The sequence below is a fragment of the Microcaecilia unicolor genome, chromosome 3 (genome assembly GCF_901765095.1).
Source record: "Microcaecilia unicolor chromosome 3, aMicUni1.1, whole genome shotgun sequence".
Lineage (NCBI taxonomy): Eukaryota > Metazoa > Chordata > Amphibia > Gymnophiona > Siphonopidae > Microcaecilia > Microcaecilia unicolor.
The window spans coordinates 181,959,145-181,982,011 of NC_044033.1; the positions used below are offsets into that span (position 1 = coordinate 181,959,145).

The window sequence follows — 22,867 nt, forward strand, 5'->3', positions numbered from 1 at the left end:
CTAAGAAGTCCACTGATACTGCAGCACGTTTTAAAAGGGCCACATGTCATTTCCTGTTCCTCCATTGCCACACATGCTAGTTTCACTGTATATGCTTACATTTGAAAATAATAATTAATAGGCGTCATTTCTAATTTAAGATGACCCTAAGAGGCAGACATTTTATTTCTTACCTTGTTTTCATGCCCAAAACAAATTGAGATTAGCAGCCTTATACTTACAGTAAGACTACAGACCCCAGCATGCTGTGGTCTGGAAGAGTAGAAGCCAGGGGCGGAATAGAAAAATTGGCATACTGTTTCGGATCTGCTTCGGTTTTTGGCATTGGCCCAGTATTTCTCAGTGCTAGTGTAGAAGAAATCGTTTGATGGCACTACAGAGTGCAGCAGGATGGGTGTGGGAGATGAAAAGGCCTAGTGGGGGAGCAGGGCAGCCAGGAAGAGATGTGATATGTTGTTTTTGATTCTCCCTGGAACAATATTTCAACTTCTCTCTTTTTTTTTTTTTTTAATTTTCAGCTGTGTGAAAAGAGAACGAAGTACAATTATCTCCTCATTTAACGCGTTGAAAGCCCAGATCCAGAGGAGCAGTTAGCTCACACACTTATGCCTGATGTGGAGGAGGTGGAATTGATGATAGCAAAAGCTTGTGAAATATATTTCACGAAATACAAAGTACGTATATATATTAAAGGGGGTAATTCTCTATAGATTGCATAGTTGGCGCCAGCATGAGGCATGACAAGCGCAAATTCTATAAAGGCAGTAGTGTGTACACCTGCCAATAAAATAGTAGCCTGTCTGTATTTACACGCCCTAACTTTAGTTGTGAGCATAAATACTAGTATTCTATAATTCACGTGTGTAACTGCCTGATATGCCCCTGACCCACATATTCCCCTCCCAGGTTGACACCCCCTTGAAGTTGCGTGCTCTGGAAGATTTTGTGCACAAATTATAGAATACCAACCAAGAGCAATTACGCATGTAACTTAATAAGTACATAAGTATTGCCACACTGGGACAGACCAAAAGCCCATCAAGCTCAGCATCCTGTTTCCAACAGTGGCCAATCCAGGTCACAAATATCTGGCAAGATCCCAAAAAAGCTCAATACATATTATGCTGCTTATCCCAAAAATAAGCAGTGGATTTTCCCCAAGTAATTTTAATAATGGTCTGTGGATTTTCCTTTAGGAAGCCATCCAAACCTTTTTTTAAACCCCGTTAAGCTAACCACCATTACCACATTCTCTAGCAACGAATTCCAGAGTTTAATTACACGTTGAGTGAAGAAACATTTTCTCCAGTTCGTTTTAAATTTACTATTTTGTAGCTTCATCGCATGCCCCCTAGTCCTAGTATTTTTGGAAAGAGTAAACAAACCAATTCCACTCCGCTCATTATTTTATAGACCTCTTATCATATCTCCCCTCAGCAGTCTTTTCTCCAATCTGAAGAGCCCTAGCCGCTTCAGCCTTTCCTCACAGGGAAGTCGTCCCATCCCCTGTATCATTTTCGTCGCCCTTCACTGTACCTTTTCTAATTCCACTATATCTTTTTTGAGATGCAGTGACCAGAATGGAATAGAATATTGGAAGCTGCCTTAGCACACTGAGCAGAAGGTTTCAACGTACCATCAATGATGACACCTAGATCCCTTTCTTGGTCGGTGACTCCTAATGTGGAACCTTGCATTACATAGCTATAATTTGGGTTCCTCTTTCCCACATGCATCACTTTGCACTTGCTCACGTTAAACGTCATCTGCCATTTAGACGCCCAGTCTCCAAGTAAGGTAAGGTCCTCTTGTAATTTTTCACAATCCTCTTTTGATTTAACAACTTTGAATAACTTTGTGTCATCAGCAAATTTAATTACCTCACTAGTTACTCCCATCTCTAGGTCATTTATAAATATGTTAAAAAGCAGACCTCTGGGGAACCCCTCTATCTACCCTTCTTCATTGAGAATACTGAGCATTTAACCCTACTCTCTGTTTTCTATCTTTTAACCAGTTTTTAATCCACAATAGAACACTACCTCCTATCCCATGACTTTCCGATTTCCTCTGGAGTCTTTCATGAGGTACATTGTCAAACGCATTTTGAAAATCTAGTTACACAGTATCAACTGGCTCACCTTTATCCACATGTTTGTTCACCCCTTCAAAGAAACGTAATAGTGGTGAGACAAGATTTCCCTTCACTAAATCCATGTTGACTGTCTCAGGGGTGTAGCCAGACTTCGGCGGGAGGGAGGTCCAGAGCTCGAGGTGAGGGGGCACATTTTAGACCCCCCCCCCCCGGCGGCGACGCCGCCGTCAAACCTCCCCCGCCGTCGCCTACCTTTGGTGGCGGGGGACCCCCAACCCCCGCCAGCTGAGGTCCTCTTCTTCTGGCGCAAGGGTTTGTTCTGTTTCTGTGAGTCTGACATCCGTGCAGGACGTCAGACTCACAGAAACAAAACGAAGCCTTGCGCCGGAAGAAGAGGACCTCGGCTGGCGGGGGTTGGGGTCCCCCGCCAGCAAAGGTAGCGGACGGTGGGGGAGGGTTGTCGGCAGGAGGGGGGGGTCGAGAGGGTTGTCGGCAGGGGGGTCCAGGGCCAAATCTACGGGGGCCTAGGCCCCCGTAGCCCCATGTAGCTACGCCACTGCCTTGTCTCATTAATCCATGCTTTTGAATATGCTCCGTCATTTTGTTCTTTATAGTAGTCTCTACCATTTTGCCCGGCACCAACGTCAGGCTCACCGGTCTATAATTTCCGGGATCTCCTCTGAACCCTTAAAAAAAATTGTCGTTACATTGGCACCCTCCAATCTTCCAGTACCATGCTCAATTATTAAAGATAAATTACATATTACTAACAATAGTTCCACAAGTTCATTTTTCAAATTAGCCGCTACTTGAGTCATTAAGTTGCGTGCACAAATTTGCACGCTAGTTGGATGCGCAGCTTTTTAGAATTAGGTGATAAAAATCCACCCTTGCTCTGGCCAATCACTGTTTTCGTATAAGATAGCTTTTTACATGTTCAAATGCCACCTAACCTTTATAAAAACACTTATTTTGTTTACAAACTTTCTTAACACCTCTCCATGGCCGTATGACGCCCATGCCCTACCTAGTTAGGTCCCTAACACCAGATTCCCTTAAAAACACAAATTAGCATACGGTAATCCTCTTCCTCAGGTCAGAAAAGAGTGAGCAAAAGATGGCAGTATACCAGAATATACATAAGTGAATTATGAAAGTACTGCAATGTCAGTCTGAAGGGGAAAAAGAGGAGGGGGTGACCAGACTGTCACTGGATCACTTTCGTAATTTACCAATACCTTCTAGTATTGTCATCTTTTGCTCCCTCTATTCTAACCTGAGGAAGAGGATTTTAGGTCCCGAGAACAAGTCCAAAAATACAGAAGTAGTAAGGGGCCCTTTTTCTAATGCGCGTTAGGCACTAAGGACTAGATTCTATATATCGCGCCTAAAAAAAAATCAGTGCTGAAATGAAGTACGCCTAGACGTCATGTTTCTACAACACTAAATGTAGAGTTATTACTACTACTACTACTATTTAGCATTTCTATAGCGCTACAAGGCATACGCAGCGCTGCACAAACATAGAAGAAAGACAGTCCCTGCTCAAAGAGCTTATAATCTAATAGACAAAAAAATAAAGTAATCAAATCAATTAATGTGTACAGGGAGGAGGGTAGGTGGAGGCGAGTGGTTACAAGTCAAAAGCAATGTTAAAGAGGTGGGCTTTCAGTCTAGATTTAAAGGTGGCCAAGGATGGGGCAAGACGTAGGGGCTCAGGGGGTATTTCATAGCCCACATTTAAAGGAAAGAACAGTCAAATGTTGAGCTCAACACAATGTTTGAGCAGGAGTGTGTGACGTAAATACAGAGACAAAAATGGAGGCGAACCAGTCTGAAAAGCTTTATAAATCGATAATAAAAATTTGGATAATATTCAATACTCTGCAAAAGTGGGGGTCACGTGGTCATATTTCCAAGCGTTAAAAATCAGTTTGACTGCAACATCTGAAGCCTTCTGATCTCTCACTGACAGACACCCTGTGACCTGCATGCCTGACTCCAAGGCACACTCTGACCCGCCCATGCCTCTCCAGTGATTAAGGGCAGTTGTGTGTGCAACTGCTAACTGGTGCCAATTAGCACTAATTAACATGCATTAAAGCCAATAATGGGCTGTTAGCTCCAGTTAACAGCCAATTTGTTAAACTGTGTTCACAACTGACATTCTATAAATTGTACACATAAATTTGCATGCCTAATCTACAAGGTTATAGCATTAGGGGGTTAACATGTGAATTGGCATATGTTAACTGCTCTTGCATAATTTTTTCTTACAGTTTGTTTATTTCATTCATGTCCCACATTTTCCCAATCAAATCGGGTTCAGTGTGGCTAACAGATTATTAAACTAACAGTACAAATTAATCGGTGAATACATCAGTATAAAAGACTTGCAAGTTTGAATTAAGCAATAGTTTAAATAGAATGGGATAATTTATTTGAAAAGATAACATTATGAAGTGAAAAAGAATGGAAATGGGCACTTTGCATTAGGATTCCTCCTTATAGGGTGAGGTCCATCAGTAAAAAAAAAAACTCCTTAAAAAGAAAGGTTTTTAAGGATTTCCAGAATTTAAAATAATTATACTCCCATCTGACTAGTTTTGGGAGGCAGTTCCACCATTTGGTACATTGGTAAGGGAACCCTGCCGTAAAAACTGATTTATATACAACTTTTTTTGCAACTAGGATAATAGAGAGTTAAATAGTTTCTGGAACCAGGAAGAGCATTATGTAAAGATAGATTAATTAAAAGTTGCATATAATCTGGGGTTAACCCATATAAAGTTTTGAAAATGAATACGCAAAGTTTAAAGGTTGTTCTGGCTTTTATAGGGAGCCAGTGTAGTTTCCTGAGCAGAGGAGATGACAATACTGGAAGGTATCAGTGAATTACGAAAGTGATCCAGTGACAGTCTGAAGGTCACTCCCTCCTCTTTTTCCCTTCAGACTGACATTGCAGTGCTTTCATGATGGTATCAGGTGAGTTCCCACCCACCAATTCTCACCTAGGACAATGCCCCTGGGATAATTCCCACTTAAAGGGTACAATTCCTACTAAGGACTCCTCCCCCCCAGTCATTTCCCATCCTCCCTAGCCTTTTTTCTTACAGACCATAGCTTCTTTCTTGTATTGGGTCCCTTAAGTCCTGGTGGGTTTTTTTTTGTTTGTTTGTTTTAATGCACCTGGAACAAGGAGGTTAGAGCAGCATACGGATGTACACAGAGGACGTATAATAACGGAATAATTTTTTATAGGTAGAGAAATAATTTGTTATAAATTGTAATCAGTGTGTCATTTTGAGGGGCTGAATTAGGTTGAAACCTAGTTTGGGGGTATGTGGGGGGGCATTGCCCCCCCCCCCACATGAACTGCAGTTTGTATTTATTTATTTATTTATTTACTTATGTCATTCAGCTCCCAGATTAAACATGAATTAGGTTGAAACCTAGTTTGGGGAGGGGCCGTGGGGGACATTGCATCCCCACACAAACTGCATGTCTGGAAGGGGAAAGGGATGTGTAAATGATAACATGGGAGGGTGAAAGAGAGAAAGGCGGGAGTTTACTTATTTATTTATTTAGATTTTGCTCACACCTTTTTCAGTAGTAGCTCAAGGTGAGTTACGTGTTACGTTCAGGTACGCTGGATCTTTCTCTGTCCCAGGAGGGCTCACAATCTAAGTTTGTACCTGAGGCAATGGAGGGTTAAGTGACTTGCCCAAGATCACAAGGAGCAGCAGTGGGATTTGAACCGGCCACCTCTGGGTTGCAAGAGCGGTGCTCTAACCACTCCACTTGTTATTCTTAGGGTTCTACATGGAATGTTGCTACTCTTTGAGATTCTGCAAGGAATCTTGTCACTCTTTAGGATTCCAGAATCATGGCTGATCTGCAAGCGCAGGCTTCTGTTTCTGTGAGTCTGACGTCCTGCACGTACGTGCAGGACGTCAGACTCACAGAAACAGAAGCCTGCGCAGCTGTGTTGCCAGGTACACTGGATCTTTCTCTGTCCCAGGAGGGCTCACAATCTAAGTTTGTACCTGAGGCAATGGAGGGTTAAGTGACTTGCCCAAGATCACAAGGAGCAGCAGTGGGATTTGAACCGGCCACCTCTGGGTTGCAAGAGCGGTGCTCTAACCACTCCACTTGTTATTCTTTAGGGTTCTACATGGAATGTTGCTACTCTTTGAGATTCTGCATGGAATCTTGTCACTCTTTAGGATTCCAGAATCATGGCTGATCTGCAAGCGCAGGCTTCTGTTTCTGTGAGTCTGACGTCCTGCACGTACGTGCAGGACGTCAGACTCACAGAAACAGAAGCCTGCGCAGCCGTGTTGCCAGGTACACTGGACCTTTCTCTGTCCCAGGAGGGCTCACAATCTAAGTTTGTACCTGAGGCAATGGAGGGTTAAGTGACTTGCCCAAGATCACAAGGAGCAGCAGTGGGATTTGAACCGGCCCCTTCTGGATTGCAAGACCAGTGCTCTAACCACTAGGCCACTCCTCCACTTGTCCTAGTTTGTTTGTATTTTTTGGGTTATAGGTGGGCATTGTCCTCCCTGGTGTGGTGGGAATTGTCCAGATGAGAATTGGTGGGTGGGAACTGTCCAGGTGGGAACTGACCTAGAGCCTTCATGATTCACTTATGTACATTCTGGTATACTGCCATCTTATGCTCTTTTCTGACCTGAGGAAGAGGATTAGCGTATGCTAATTTGTGTTTTAATGGAATTAGTGGTGTAACTAGGCAGGACATGGGCATGGAGAGGTGTTAAGTGTATCTGCACTGTGACCACACTAGCAAGTGCTAATGGACATTTTAACATGCAACCTACAAAAGAAATTCCCCCCCCCCCCCCCCCCCCCACAGCTTCTGTGTTAAATTTGCACTTACCATATGTTAAATTTCATGCGTTAAGGCATAGTAACTGCAACATTTAATGCACTTTAGTAAAAGGGCCTCTAAATGCATTATTTATTAGGTTAGTCTGATAAAACGGTATCACCTTAAGCTTTGGGGTTGTTTTTTTGTGCTTTTATAGTGAGTAACCTTTATTTCTCTCCTGTGCTTTTGGGCTTCCAGCTCAGTTGGAATTAGCCTATACTGGACTTACAGCTAGCCAAGGATTTTCTCCATTTTTGTTTAACCGTTCTCGCTGAGGCACCCTCCCCCTCCCCCTCCCCAAATCTAACTGAACCAGTCCTTGCAACTATGATGCTCAGTGAGGGCCACAAATTGTCTCCTCTTAAGACCTCAATGAATGCACACCTTTCGTTGGCCATCAGGTATAGAGAAGGTGCAGGGGCTGGGACCCTCCCACCCGCCCTGTGCCTCTACGGTATCTGTAGCCCTGGTGGCCTAGGCTGCTGGTACTAACCTTTAAAAGGGAGATAGCAGCTTTAATAAACTAGAACCCGGTGAAATCCGATAGTTGCTCAGAGTTGGTTTAAAGTACTTTCAAGTGATACTGGCCAAATAGAATGTTTGTTGTTTATTTCAGGCTTGCTAAACCGCCTTATTTGCAGTATAAAGTCAAGACGGTTTACAGCAGAGTGGTTATGATAAAAGCTAAAGTAAACCAACAGTAGTTGTGTAAAGAACAGAGATACTTCCAAATCATCCATATCAACGGCTACTTCTTGTAAATACAAGTAAAAACCATTCTTTCAATTGTCTGTATGCAAATGCAAAAAATCTAAAATAAGATGGGAGAGTCAGAGTGTATGGCAGTAAATGAAAAAGTGTACATAATAGACATCTTTGAGACCTGGCAAATTGTTTACTCTTTCCAAAAATACTAGGACTGGGCGCATGCAAAGAAGCTACAAAGTAGTAAATTTATAACGAATCAGAGAAAATATTTCTTCACTCAACATGTAATTAAACTCTGGAATTAAACTCTGAGAATGTAGTAAAAGCAATTAGCGGGGTTTAAAAAAATGTTTGGCTAACTTCCTAAAAAAAAAGTTAATATGCCATTATTAAAATGGACTTGGAGAAATTCCACTGCTTTATTTCTAGGATACACAACCTAGAGCAGACAAAACAAATTTACTGCAACAGGAATATATTGATTATTGAAGGTGTCTCATATCGTCACATAGACATGTTTATGCCATATTTCTTTTCAGCTCACAAGCTTGTGACATTGTGTAATCATAGACCACCTCCAGCCAACCAATCGTGCACAATATCTACCTCTTATAAAATCCTCAGTGTCAAAGTGTCCATCTGTTTTATTTAAACGGTAAATCCACTGAGTCTCCAATGGAACTGTTTCTTTTAATTAAAACAGCTGATTGTGACGTACCGCTTTAATAGGCGGGGCTTAAAGACTTTAAAACAAAGACGCCAGCGCCATTTTGACTGGTTGTATACCGATATCAGATGCTGTTGAAGTGAGACCAGTTATCGCTTTTATGTACAAGGTAGGCTGAAATCGTGAGGATGTCGATGGTAAAGTTTTGTTCTCAGTGTTTCAGAATTATATGCCCTTGAAAAAGCAGTTGACCGCGAAACAGGGTCCTGTCGGGCTTACAGCGATACCGGAGACTTTATGAATGTTGGATACATTGAACCCTTGAAATGTGATAAGCTCCAGCCCAAGAAGACGGCGTACAATGCCCAGAGCTATCAAGTTAAGTTGATTTTTGCATCATTAGTAAATTTATTGCAATAGTGTTTAATTTTTGAACAGCAGTGCACACAAAAAATTTTGGTTGAAAAAAATATATTTAGTCGAGTAAAACAGATGGACACTTTGACACTGAGGTTTTTATAAGAGGTAGATATTGTGCACGATTGGTTGGCTGGAGGTGGTCTATGATTACACAATGTCACAAGCTTGTGAGCTGAAAAGAAATATGGCATAAACATGTCTATGTGACGATATGAGACACCTTCAATAATCAATATATTCCTGTTGCAGTAAATTTGTTTTGTCTGCTCTAGGTTGTGTATTTTTACAAAGACATTATCAGACAAAGCAGAGCCATTTTTTGTTTTACTTTATTTCTAGGATAAGCAGCATAAAATGTATTGTACTGTTTTGGGATCTTGTCAGGTACTTGTAACCTGGATTGGCCACTGTTGTAAGCAGGATGCTGGGCTTACCTTCGGTCTGTTCCAGTATGGCAATACTTTACGTTCTTATGTTTAACCAATGGGATAACGTGGTACAGGGGTACAAATTATATTGCAAAGACAACGTAGATCAAACTAGTGGAGGGGTGATGCTATGTGCTAAGGACGGCATAGGAAGCAAAATGCAATGTGGAATCTTTATGGATAGAAATTCCATGTGTGATGATGAGGAGCATACTAGTGGAGTTATACATCCCGGAAAGGGTGAAGAGATAGTGAAACGTTAACAGAAATTAGGAAGGTTAACAAAATTTACTGACACAATAATAATTGGAGATTTCAAGTACTCCAGTGTTGACTGGGTAAATGTATCATTGGTATATGCCAGGGAAGTAAAGTTTCTAGATGCCATAAATGACTGCTTCATGGAGCAGTTGGTCCAGGATCTGACCAGAGGGAAGGAACTTTAGATCTAATTCTTACTGGTATGCAGGACCTGGTGCGAAGGTTAATGGTGATGGAGCCACTAGGCAATTGTGATCAGATTTTTAATTGCTGGACTGAAGATGTTAACAATGCTACTGCTATAGTACTTACATTTTAAAAAGGGAGACTGTGATAAAATGAGGAAATTTAGAAAAAAAAAACTAAAAGGGTGCCAGTATTAGGGCCAAAAGTTTTTGTATGAGGTGTGGACATCATGTAAGAAGACCACTTGGGAAGTCTTAATAAAACGCATCCCACACTTTAGAAAATGTTGAAAGAAAGCCAGATGATGACCAGAGTATTTTAATGATGGGCTTTTGGGTTTCACCACCTCCTCTTCCTCATCTTTCAGAAAATGGAAAGCAGATCCCAATGAAGAAAGTAGGGATGAGACAAGCACTGGCAAGTTACATGTAAAAATGTAATATTTATTTATTTATTGCACTTGTATCCCACATTTTCCCACCTATTTGCAGGCTCAATGTGGCTTACAAAGACCTGTTATGGCATCGCCATTCCAGGGTAGAGAATACAATTGGTGTTACAAAGAAATCAAGGAAACAGGAGGGTTTGGTTAGATAGTTATAGAAAGATATATTTTGAGTAAGTGAGTAGATGTTGACATAATAGTTGGTTATGGGTTTTCGTGGTAGGCTCTGTTAAAGAGATGAGTTTTCAGAGATTTGCGGAAATGACTTAATTCGGTGATCGTTCTCAAGTGGGTTGGAAGTGTATTCCACAGCTGCGTACTTATGTAAGAAAAACTGGTCACATGTGCTAATTTGTATTTTAATCCCTTACAGCTGGGGAAGTGAAAGGTGTGGGAAGATCTTTTAGTATTCCTGGGTGGTAGGTCCATGAGGTCTAGCATGTAGGTTGGCGCATCTCCGTAAATGATTTTATGAACAATCGTGCATATCTTGAACACGAAACGTTCTTTCAGAGGGAGCCAGTGTAGTTTCTTTCTTAGGGGTTTTGCACTTTCATATTTTGTTTTACTAAATATGAGTCTGGCTGCGGTGTTCTGGGCTGTTTGCAGTTTCTTGATGACTTGTTCTTTACAGCCAGCGTACAGTGCATTACAATAGTCCAGGTGACTTAGTACCATTGACTGTACTAGGTTCCGAAAGATGGCTCTTGGAAAGAAAGGTTTTACTCTTTTGAGTTTCCACATGGAGTGGAACATTTTCTTGGTTGTATTCTTCGCGTGATTTACTCTGGGTAAGTCACTTAACCCTCCATTGCCCCATGTAAGCCGCATTGAGCCTGCCATGAGTGGGAAAGCGCGGGGTACAAATGTAACGAAAAAAAACCCCCCAAAACAAAGTGTAAGATTTCGGTCAATAGTAACTTCCAGAATTTTCAGATTGTTTGAGATGGGGAGGGAAAAGATTGGGGTGGTTAAGGTGGTGAATTTGTTTGTGTTGTGTTGTGAGGTGAGTATGAGACATTGTGTTTTTTCTGCGTTGAGTTTTAGCTGAAATGCGTCCGCCCAGATGCATGATTTGGAAGCTTTGGTTGATTTCGTTGGTGATTTCCTTTAATAAGACAGGCCAAGAGAGACTTTGAAAGGAAACTTGCTATAGGAGCAAGAATACTAAAATGTGTTTCAAACACATCTGAAGCAAAAGGGTCCATGAGGGAACCAGTTGGACTACTGGACTACCAAGGGGTAAAAGGAGCACTCAGGAAAGATAAGGCAATAGCAGAAAAATTAAACACATTTTTTTTGCCTGGATCTTGGCTGAGAAGGTTTTGGGGTCCTATCCACACTGGAAACCTTCTTTGATGGTGATGATTCAAAGTAACTAAACTATATGTAGAAGATATAATAGAGCAAAGCCTTTATACTGTTTCTGGCTTGGGGATGGGAACTGAGATGGTAAGTTGGATCAGAAATTGGTTGATAGGTTGGTGAATGGAATTCACTCGGAGGAAAGAAAGGTGAGTTGTGGAGTGCCTCAGGGATTGGGACTGGGGCCGATTCTGTTAAAAAATATATATATAATCTGAGTGACATTGCTGAAGGGTTAGAAGGAAGAGTTTGCCTTGTTGTGGATGACACAAAGATTGGACACCCCCGGAGGCAGTAGACAATATGAGAAATAATCTGCAAAAACTAGAAGACTGGTTTAATGTTTGGCAATTGAAATGTAATGCAAAGAGGTTCCACAAAGTGATTCGCTTGGGAAGTAAACATCCAAAGGAGCTGTATGAATTAGCAGTGGTAGGCTGATATGCACAGACTGGGGGAGGGACCTTGGTGTGATAGTGTCCGAGGATCTCAAGGTGGTGAAACAATGTGATGAGGCGGTAGCCAAAGCCAGAAGGATGCTAGGCTGCATAGTGAGAGGCATTATATCTGCAGAAGAAATGAGGAAGTAATACTTCTGTAGAAGTCTTTGGTGATGCCCCACTTGGAGTATTGTGCTCAGTTTTGGAGGCTATATCGCACCAAGGACATAAAGACTTGAAACAGTTCAGAGGAAGGTAATAAAAATGGTATGGGTTTTGCTTCAAGATGCCTATGAGAAGAGACTTGAAGACCTGAATATGTATATCCTAGAACAATGGTTCTCAACCCAATCTCGGGACACACCTGACCAGTCAGGTTTTCAGGATAGTTACAATATTGATTTGCATAGTATCTCATGCATATTCATTCTGGATATTCTGAAAACCTGACTGGCTAGATGAGTTCCAAGGGCTGGACCGAGAACCCCTGCCCAAGAAGAAAGGAGGAATAGAGGAGATAGAGTATGATACATAGTAACATAGTAGATGACGGCAGAATAAAGACCTGCACGGTCCATCCAGTCTGCCCAACAAGACAACTCATGTGTGCTACTTTTTGTGTATACCCTACTTTGATTTGTACCTGTGCTCTTCAGGGCACAGACCGTACAAGTCTGCCCAGCACTATCCCCGCCTCCCAACCACCAGCTCTGGCACAGACCGTATAAGTCTGCCCAGCACTATCCCTGCCTCCCACCACCGGCTCTGGCACAGACCGTATAAGTCTGCCCAGCACTATCGCCTCCCAACCACCAGCCCCGCCTCCCATCACCGGCTCTGGCACAGACCGTATAAGACCGTATACAGACATTTAAATACTTGAAAGGTATTAATATACAAATCTTTTCCAGAGATAGGGAAGTGGTAGCACCAGAGGACATGAATTGAATTTGCAGGGTAGTAGATTTAGGAGTTAACATCAGAAAACTCCTTTTCAAGGAAAGGCTGGTGGATGCCTGAAATGCCCTCCAGGTAGAGGTGGGATAAACATAGAGGATCCATATATAGAAAGAAGATGGAATCAGAATTTAAATGTTGTTATCTCATCACTATTGATGTGTTAAGATAGGCAGAAGGGATCAGTGGCAGCCCTACCATTAGGCTAACTGAGGTGGGGGCCTCAGGTGGCACTCTTCTGAGGTGGCATCACCCTCTGCCTTTCCTTCCCCAACCCCCTCCCCGAATTTACCTTTTATGTTGTCATTTTTTAAAAGGCAGCAACTGCAGCAATTCCCATAGGCTGCCCTACCGGTAGCCCCTTCTCTCTACCCCACCTCTCTGATGTAACTTCCTGATTCCTCCGAGGCAGGCCGCAGTAGAGAAGGGGCCGGTACAGATGACAGGGCACCCTATGGGCATCGCTGCTGCTGCCATTTAAGAAACAACAAAAAAGGTAAATTTGGGGAAGGAGGTTGGGGAAGGAAGGGGGGGAGATGTCGGAGGGTGGCGGTGGAGGAGCCAGGGTGGCAGCTCACTGCTGGCCTCAGGCAGCAGGCCATTCCTAGGAGGGATGCTTAGATGGCAACTCCAGTAGTTGGGAAGCAAGACCAATGTCAGCCTGACTTCCGAGGTCTGTGTGCCAAAAATGGCAAGACAGATCTGGATGGGCTGGAATGGGCTTCGACAGCAACTCCAGCAGTTGGGAAGGCCAGTGCTGTGCAGATTTTTACAGTCTGTGTCTTGAAAGTCGCAAGGACAGAACATGATCAAGTATCACACACACAGCATCCAGTCATAGCATATGATATGAATCTCGATTGGGGGAGGGGAAGACATCTTAAGGATGAAACTAGAAAGTAAAATGTTGTTAATTAGCAATATTGTTGGTTTAATCATGTATTGATAATGAATGTGGCTATGGCTCCTTTGTTGGGTAGACTGGACAGATTGTATAGGCCCTTGTCTGCTGTTCTTAGTAGAGGATGACTAAATTTCAGTTTTGGCACTGAACCCAACCCAAAATCCGTGTTAAGTCATGTTTCTGTTTTGGCCGGAAATGCCACTGCATTTTCAGCTGAAACTACCCCCCCCCCCCCCCCAAATCTCTGCCTGCCCCCCACCCCCACAAGTCCTCTCAGTCCTTAGTCCCATCAGGCTGGCCACATGTTCCTCCTCCTCCCACCACTCAAAAGGCCCTCCCCAGGTCCACCGTTAAATGCTTAGTAGCTTTTTCCAGGCAGGAGTGATCCCCAGGACTTTAAATCAGGCATGGACGTTGTTTAAAAATACTGTTGTGGAAGCTCAGACCAGATGTATTCCACATTTTAACAAAGGTAGAAAGAAGCGCAAACGACAGCCAGCATGGTAAAAGTTGAAGTGAAAGAGGCTACTAGAGCCAATAGAACATCCTTCAAAGAATGGAAAGAGGATCCGAATGAAGAAAATAAGAAGCAAGGTAAGCACTGGCAAGCTAGATGCAAAACATTGATAAAGAAGGCTAAAAGTGAATATAAAGAAAAGCTTGCTGTGGAGACAAAAACTCATAGTAATAGCTTTTTCAGGTATATCAGAAGTAGAAAGCCTATGACAGAATCCATGGGACCATTAGATCATGAAGGAGCAAAAAGGGGCACTCGGGGAGCATAAGGCCATAGCAGAGAGATTGAATGAATTCTTCGCTTCAGTCTTTACAGAAGAAGATGTAAGAGATCTACCTGTACCAGAAATGGTTTTCAAGGGTAACAATGTGGAGGAACTGAAAGAACCTGGAAGACATACTAAGCCAAACCAACAAGTTAAAGAGTGATAAATCACCTGGACTGGATGGTATACACCCCAGGGTACTGAAAGAACTCCAAACTGCATCTGTAACTTGTCATTAAAATCATCTGTAGTACCTGAAGATTGGAGGGTGGCCAATGTAAAAAAAAACGTTCCAGGGGTGATCTGGGAAATCACAGACCTGTCAGCTTGAGTTCAGCCAAAGGAAGTCTTGCCTCACCAATTTGTTTCATTTTTTTGAAGGCGTAAATAAACGTGGGTAAAGGTGAGCTGGTTTAGGTAGTGTATCTAGATGTTCAGAAAGCTTTCGACAAAGATCCTCATGAGAGACTCCTGAGAAAATTTAAAAAGTCATGGGATAGGAGGCAATGTCCTTTTGTGGATTAGGAATTGGTTATTGGACAGAAAACAGAGGATAAGTTTAAATGGCCATTTTTCTCAATGGAGGAGGGTGAATAATGGAATGCCGCAGGGATCAGTACTGGGACCGATGCTGATTAACATATTTATAAATGATCTGGAAATCGGAACGACCAGTGAGGTGATTAAATTTGCAGATGACAAAACTATTCAAAGTTGTCAAAACTCATGCGGCCTGTGAAAAATTGCAGGAAGACCTTAGGAAACTGGAAGACAAGTCATCCAAAGGGCAAATGAAATTTAATGTGGACAAATGCAAAGTGATGCACATTGGGAAAAATAATCCAAATCATAGTTACCTGATGCTAGGGTCCACCTTAGGAGTCAGCACCCAAGAAAAAGATCTAGGATTCATTGTAGACATCAAGCTGAAATCTTCTGTCCAGTGTGCGGCAGCAGTGGCCAAAAAAGTAAACAGGATGCTAGGAATTATTAGGAAAGGGATGGTAAATAAAACCAAGAATATTATAATGCCTCTGTGTTGCTCCTTGGTGTGACCTCACCTTGACTAATGCATATATACTCAAAGATATAGCGGAATTCGAAAAGGTTCAAAGAGCAACCAAAATGATAAAGGGGATGGAATTCTTCTCATATAAGGAAAAACTATAGGGCTCTTCAGCTTGGAAAAGAGATGGCTGAAGGGGGATTTGATTGAGGTCTACAAAATCTTGAGTGGTGTAGAATGGGTAAAACAGGGTGGGTAGCAAATGCTAAATAAATTTGGAAACTTAAAAGTGAAATTGATTTTTCACCCTTTCAAAAAAGTACAAAGACCAGGGACAGTCAGTGAAATTACATGGAAATACTTTTAACGAATAGTTAAGCTCTGGAACTTGTTGCTGGAGGATGTGGTAACGGTGGTTAGCGTATCTGGGTTTGAAGAAGGTTTGGACACGTTCTTGGAGGGAAAGTCCATAGCTTGCTATTGAGATAGATATGGGGGAAGCCACTGCTTGACCTGGAATTGGTAGCATGGAATGTTGCTACTATTTGAGTTTCTACCAGTTATTTGTGGCATGGATTGGCCACTGTTGGAAGCAGGATACTGGGCTAGATGGATCATTAGTTTGACCCAGTATGGCTATTCATATGTTCTTATACCCCCACTGGTTCCTCAGTCTAAATGGCTGCCGGCTGCTGGAGATACTGGCAGCCATTTTGAGATTGAAACCAGCGGGGAGCAGGCTTCACTGAGGATTGATCCAACTCACACCAGTTCCAATCTCAAAATGACTGCTGTAACCTCCAGCATCTGTCTCACGAGACTGCTGTGGGAAGTCCTGGCAGCCATTTTGACTGAGGAACCAGCAGGGGCAGGAGTGAGTGGGGATCATTCCTGCCTGGAAGAGGCCACTAGACCACCAGAACATTTAAAGGTGGGCCTGGGGGGAGGGCCTTCTGGTTGTGAGAGGACATGCTGTCTGCTGGGGGTGGGGGAGGGTGTGACACCATTTTCTGTTTCAGTTGATACCATGCGGAAAACTTTGGCTGCTGAATCAGTTTGTTGCCCTCTACTGTCCTTCAGGGGAGACGTTATCAAGGTGGAAAATAAAGTTTCAGTCTGGTCTGTTGGTGATTTTTGGAAGCTTGAACACAGATGGTGGTTATGAAGGTGATAATCAGTTGCTATGTGACATCAAACACAACAGTGATGTTCTGGATATGCAGGTAACATCTTGGGTTTAGGTGTATGGTAGGCATTTTATAGTTTATCGAAACTTACTATACCACCCATGCTAACTTGCATGTGTGCTTGCTCTTCAGTATTTTAAATTTTGTGTGGTTTGTATAAAAATATAACATTGTATACTTCAATATTGCTTCTCTCTGATGAAGGAAAGGGACCTAAATGATCTAGAAAACTCATGCAATGATTGCATATGTATTGAGTTGCGCTAATGTGTTTGTGCATGGGAAAAGATACAGCAGAAAGCACTAGGAGCCTTCAGAAACGGGACACAATTCCTTTAATGATAAAAATTGATTTTCCAATGTGGAGCACAGTGCTTGCGTCAGGTATCTGTATTAAACATAGATAACAATATAAATCAAAAATAGGTAAAAACTTAGATTACAACATAGACACTTAAGCTTATTAGCGTGATTAGAGATGATATTGGGGTGGTTAGCGTGGTGGACTTTGGTCCTGGGGAACTGGGTTCAATTTCCACTGCAGGCATAGGCAGCTCCGTGTGACTCTGGGCAAGTCACTTAACCCTCCATTGCCCCAGGTACAAATAAGTACCTGTATATAATAAGTAAGCCGCATTGAACCTGCTATGAGTGGGAAAGCGCGGGGTACAAATGTAAGAAAAAAAAATAAAACATAACTATAAATGGATATAAACTAGATACAATATAAATCAAAAACAGGTAAAAACTTAGATTACAACATAGATACTTAAGCTTATTAGTGTGATTAGAGATGATATTGTAAAACATATCTATAAAACTATAAAATGGGCATCATGTGCGAGACAGACATATAAAATCTCTGGACCAAAAAATTATTGCATCATAAATAAACATTAACATAGTCTATTAAAAACAGACTGAAACATGGTCACATAATTACAACCAGAGAGATCGGATTGGCAACAGAGTATTTTAACTATGTGAATTAAATACCCAAAATACATTTCAAAAATAGAAAAATGAATGGTGTGAATGTGGAATAAACATACTTATGAAGTCTGAAAATAAAATATATTTGTATCTATATCTTGTAATGTGACAGTCCTATTGTCTAAACAGAAAGAGACTTTGCTGACACATTGAATCTTTAAACTAGACCAATGTTCATATGTGAACAAATGAAAGATTGTTATTTAGCGTTATTACATCTCACCAAATATGAAATGAATACTGTGATTAACAATGTTATAACTCACCAAATGTGATCTAACATGAAATGGATACTGAATGCAGCAACCAAACTTCTTTCTTATGAAATAAAAAGGAAGAGTTCTAAACAATAATAATAGAAACCTTTTAGTGACAAATGTTAGTTAAAAAAAACTATAAAGTTAGAAATACTTGTATTGGTCTTATTCCAAATAGAGGGGAAGCAGCATAATTGGTGGCCCAAATGTAAAAAAAAGGGGAGAGGGGGAATAAAAAGGTATATATATATTTATGGAAGAAACCACAAACAGCGATCGGGCCAATTAACTACTACTACTACTACTACTTAACATTTCTAGAGCGCTACTAGGGTTACGCAGCGCTGTACAATTTAACAAAGAGAGACAGTCCCTGCTCAAAGAGCTTACAATCTAATAGACAAGTGAACGGTCGGTCCGATAGGGGCAGTCAAATTGGGGCAGTCTGGATTCACTGAACGGTAAGGGTTAGGTGCCGAATGCAGCATTGAAGAGGTGGGCTTTAAGCAAAGACTTGAAGATGGGCAGGGAGGGGGCTTGGCGTAAGGGTTCAGGAAGGTTGTTCCAAGCATAGGGTGAGGCGAGGCAGAATGAGCGGAGCCTGGAGTTGGCGGTGGTGGAGAAGGGTACTGAGAGGAGGGATTTATCCTGTGAACGGAGGTTACGGGCGGGAACGTAAGGGGAGATGAGGGTAGAGAGGTAGTGAGGGGCAGCAGACTGAGTGCATTTGTAGGTAAGAAGGAGAAGCTTGAATTGAATGCGGTATCTGATCGGAAGCCAGTGAAGTGACCTGAGGAGAGGGGTGATATGAGTATATCGGTTCTGGCGGAATATGAGACGTGCAGCAGAGTTCTGAACAGACTGAAGGGGGGATAGATGGCTAAGTGGGAGGCCGGTGAGGAGTAAGTTGCAGTAGTCCAGGCGAGAGGTAATGAGAGCGTGGACGAGAGTTCGGGTGGTGTGTTCAGAGAGGAAAGGGCGAATTTTGCTGATGTTAAAGAGGAAGAAGCGACAGGTCTTGGCTATCTGCTGGATATGCGCAGAGAAGGAAAGAGAGGAGTCAAAGATGACTCCGAGGTTGCGGGCAGATGAGACGGGGAGGATGAGGGTGTTATCAACTGAGATAGAAAGTGGAGGAAGAGGAGAAGTGGGTTTTGGTGGAAAGACGATAAGCTCGGTCTTGGACATGTTCAGTTTCAGGTGGCGGTTGGACATCCAGGCAGCAATGTCGGATAAGCAGGCCGATACCTTTGCCTGGGTCTCCGCGGTGATGTCTGGTGTGGAGAGATACAGTTGGGTGTCATCAGCATAGAGATGATACTGGAAACCATGAGATGAGATCAGGGAGCCCAGGGAAGAGGTGTAGATTGAGAAGAGAGGGGGTCCAAGGACCGATCCCTGGGGAACACCAACAGATAAGGGGATGGGGGTGGAGGAAGATCCATGAGAGTGAACTTTGAAGGTGCGGTGGGGAGAGATAGGAGGAGAACCAGGAGAGGACAGAGCCCTGGAACCCAAATGAGGACAGTGTGGCAAGAAGTAAGTCATGATTGACAGTGTCAAAAGCGGCGGATAGATCCAGGAGGATGAGGATGGAGTAGTGGCCTCTGGATTTGGCAAGGAACAGGTCATTACAGACTTTAGAAAGTGCTGTTTCTGTCGAGTGAAGAGGGCGAAAACCGGATTGAAGCGGATCAAGGATGGCATGAGAGGAGAGAAAATCAAGGCAGCGGCTGTGGACTGCGCGCTCAAGTGTCTTGGAGAGGAAGGGTAGGAGGGAGATGGGGCGGTAGTTGGAGGGACAGGTAGGGTCTAGTGATGGTTTTTTGAGGAGTGGCGTGACTACAGCATGCTTGAAGGTGTCGGGGACAGTTGCAGTGGAGAGAGAGAGGTTGAGGATATGACAGATGGAGGGGGTGATAGTAGGAGAGATGGTGTTAAGTAAGTTGGTGGGGATGGGATCAGAGGAACAAGTGGTGCATTTTGAGGAGGAAAGAAGGCGGGCGGTTCCTCCTCGGAGATATCAGGAAAGGAGGAGAAGGAGGTCTGGGTTGGTTGGTTGAGGGAGAGGGTTGGAGGGTGAAGAGGAGGAGGTGGCTTGGTAGTGAACTCAAGGTTGATCTTTTGCACCTTGTCGCGGAAGTAGTCAGCCAGTGATTGAGGAGAGAGTGACGGGGGGGTGGGAGCGGAGGGCACTTTGAGGAGGGAGTTAAGGGTGGCGAAGAGACGACGAGGGTTAGAGCTGAGAGAATTAGTCAATTGGGTGTAATAGTCCTGTTTGGCAAGGAATAGTGAGGACTGGAAGGAGGATAGCATGAATTTGTAGTGAAGGAAATCTGAATGGGTGCGAGATTTCCTCCAGAGGCGTTCAGCAGATCGGGCGCAGGAGCGAAGGTAACGGATGCAAGGGGTCAGCCAGGGCTGGGGATTAGTACGCCTTGTGGGACGGGAGGTGGATGGTGCAAGGGTGTCCAGAGCAGAGGAGAGAGTGGCATTGTAAGCGGAGACAGCCTCGTCAACAGACTCGGAGGACATGATGGAGGGGAGGAGATTAGAAATACTAGATGATAAGGTGGGAGGGTCAATAATCTGGAGATTCCTGGAAGTAGTGGTTAATGTTGGGCGGGGCTGAGGGGGAGGGTGAAGAAGTGTGAAGGTGATCAGGTGATGATCAGAGACAGGAAGAGCTGAGGTGTGGAAATTGGAGGGTGAGCCGGAAGAGGAGAGGACGAGGTCAAGGCAATGGCCATCACGGTGAGTAGGGGTGGTGGAACAAAGCTGGAGGTTGAAGGAGGATGTTAGAGTGAGGAACTGAGAAGCGTGAGAGTTGGACAGGTCATCAACGTGTATGTTGAAGTCTCCGAGAATGAGGGATGGAGATGAGGGTTCAAGAAAAACAGAAAGCCAGGCATCGAAGTCGGTGAGGAAGGAAGGGAGGGATTTATCAGGGGGGCGGTAAATGACTGCCACTCTGAGTGGCAACGGGTAGAATAGACGGATGGAGTGGACTTCAAAGGATGAGAAGCAGTGAGACTGTGGTAGGAGGAGGGGTTGGAAGCTACAGGAGGGCGAGAGTAGTAACCCGACGCCTCCTCCACGGCCAACTAGGCGGGGAGTATGGGAGAAGAGATAGCCTCCATGGCATAGAGCCGCAACTGAGGCAGAGTCGTCAGGGGAGAGCCAGGTTTCAGTTAGGGCAAGCAGGTGAAGGGAATGAGAGATGAAGAGATCGTGGGTGAAGGGAAGTTTGTTGCAGACCGAGTGGGCATTCCACAGTGCACATGAGAAGGGGAGGGAAGAGGGGGGGAGGAGGGGAATAGATATGAGATTGGAGACATCCCGGAAACGTTTGCATGGATAGGACGAAGACAGGTGTGGGGGACCTGGATTGGGATTGATGTCTCCTGCGGATAGCAGGAGGAGGAGCAAGAGAGTGCGGAGGAGGGTGGGGGAGGTAGGGCGACGAAGGCGACGAAGACGGGATGCGCTTAGGAGGAATGGGGATGGGTTAATGGCAGGAAGGAAGTGTTGAAGGTTGAGAGCTAGGAAGGAGGAGGGGGACAGGAGAGATGGTGAGGTGGTGAGGGACGGGGGTGAGTAGGGTATTGCAGTAGTGAGCAAGATGGGAGAGGACATGGGTGGGCAGTGAGTTCCAGTGGTAGACAGCGGTAGGGGGAGGGGAAAAAGATTAGGAAGGGACAGGGCAAGGAAGAGAATGTGTAAAGGGGCCATAAGTAGTAACTGAGGTGTTATGGGTATATATGTAGTGACTGAGGTGTTAAGTGATAGATAGAACGGCAGAGCTGGATTAGAGGCTTAAAACTGGAATGGTAGGCACTAGGCAGCAGGCAGGTAGGCACTGCCCAGTAAGAACAAGTCACACCCACTATGTTTGAAAAATGTGGGAGGAAAGGAGGTGAAGAGCCTGAACACAGAGACAGAGCAGTTATCTGCAGGCAGATTAGGTTGCTTGGGAGGGTATATAAGAACTATCACCCTAGGGGTGGGTGGGTAGAGGGGTGGGTGGGAGGGATTAAGCTGCATTTTGTTAGTATGAGTTGGGAAAGATATCCAAGGTTAGAAATTAATAAGTAACTGCATTATAGTAGTGTATGAGAGACATTATGTCATATAGCTTTAAAAGAAAAACCTGAAAAGGATCTAACTGTGGTCTAGAGATCGGATCACCATCTGCAGGGCATCCAGATCTCAAGGGGGCGTTTTTAAGGTGGAATTTTGAGCTAGACCTGTTTTAATAACGTCTTAAGCCACAAAAAATGCCCTAAATGAAAGGAATGCCCCCCCCCCAAATATAAAACAAACAGTACATACCATCCTCCATGAAAACCTCAGATGTTATAGATAGTCCTATTAGAGCAGCAAACAGGTCCCTGGAGCCTAGTGGTAAATGCAGGGCACTGTGGAGAAGGGGACTCGGTCCCATAATCCACTCTGTTACACTTGTGGTAGAATGTGTGGGCCCTCCAAAAACCTACTGTACCCACATACAGGTGACACCTGCAGCCATAAGGGCTATTGTACTGGTGTACAGTAGGTTTTTGGTGGGTTTTAGAGGGCTTACTATACAATATAAGGGAGCAATGGTGAGATGTGTACCTGGGAGCTTTTATGAAGTTCACTGCAGTGCCCCCCTAGGTGCCCCACTGCTCTGCTGGGATGTCTGTGTGACCAGTCTACTAAAAATGTTGGCTCCTCCTACATCCCAATGGCTTGATTTTTGTGCATTTTTTTCACTTTGACTTTTGTTGTTGTTGACCAAAAAGATAAACGCACAGACCACAAAACATCTTGCTGTTTCGAAAATAGCTGTATTTGCTATTTGGATTCTGGATGTTTTGAGCAAAAAACATCCAA

The 22,867-nt window shown here is 43.6% G+C and overlaps 1 protein-coding gene across 1 annotated transcript in view; it reads left to right on the plus strand.

The window, feature by feature from the left end:
- Window positions 1–22,867, plus strand: part of BAZ2A (bromodomain adjacent to zinc finger domain 2A) — a 205,016-nt gene that overhangs the window by 1,209 nt on the left and 180,940 nt on the right. The window contains exon 2 of the mRNA XM_030196700.1: window positions 519–674. The gene's annotated coding sequence lies outside the window, so the exon portion shown is untranslated. The remainder of the gene's footprint in view (window positions 1–518; window positions 675–22,867) is intronic.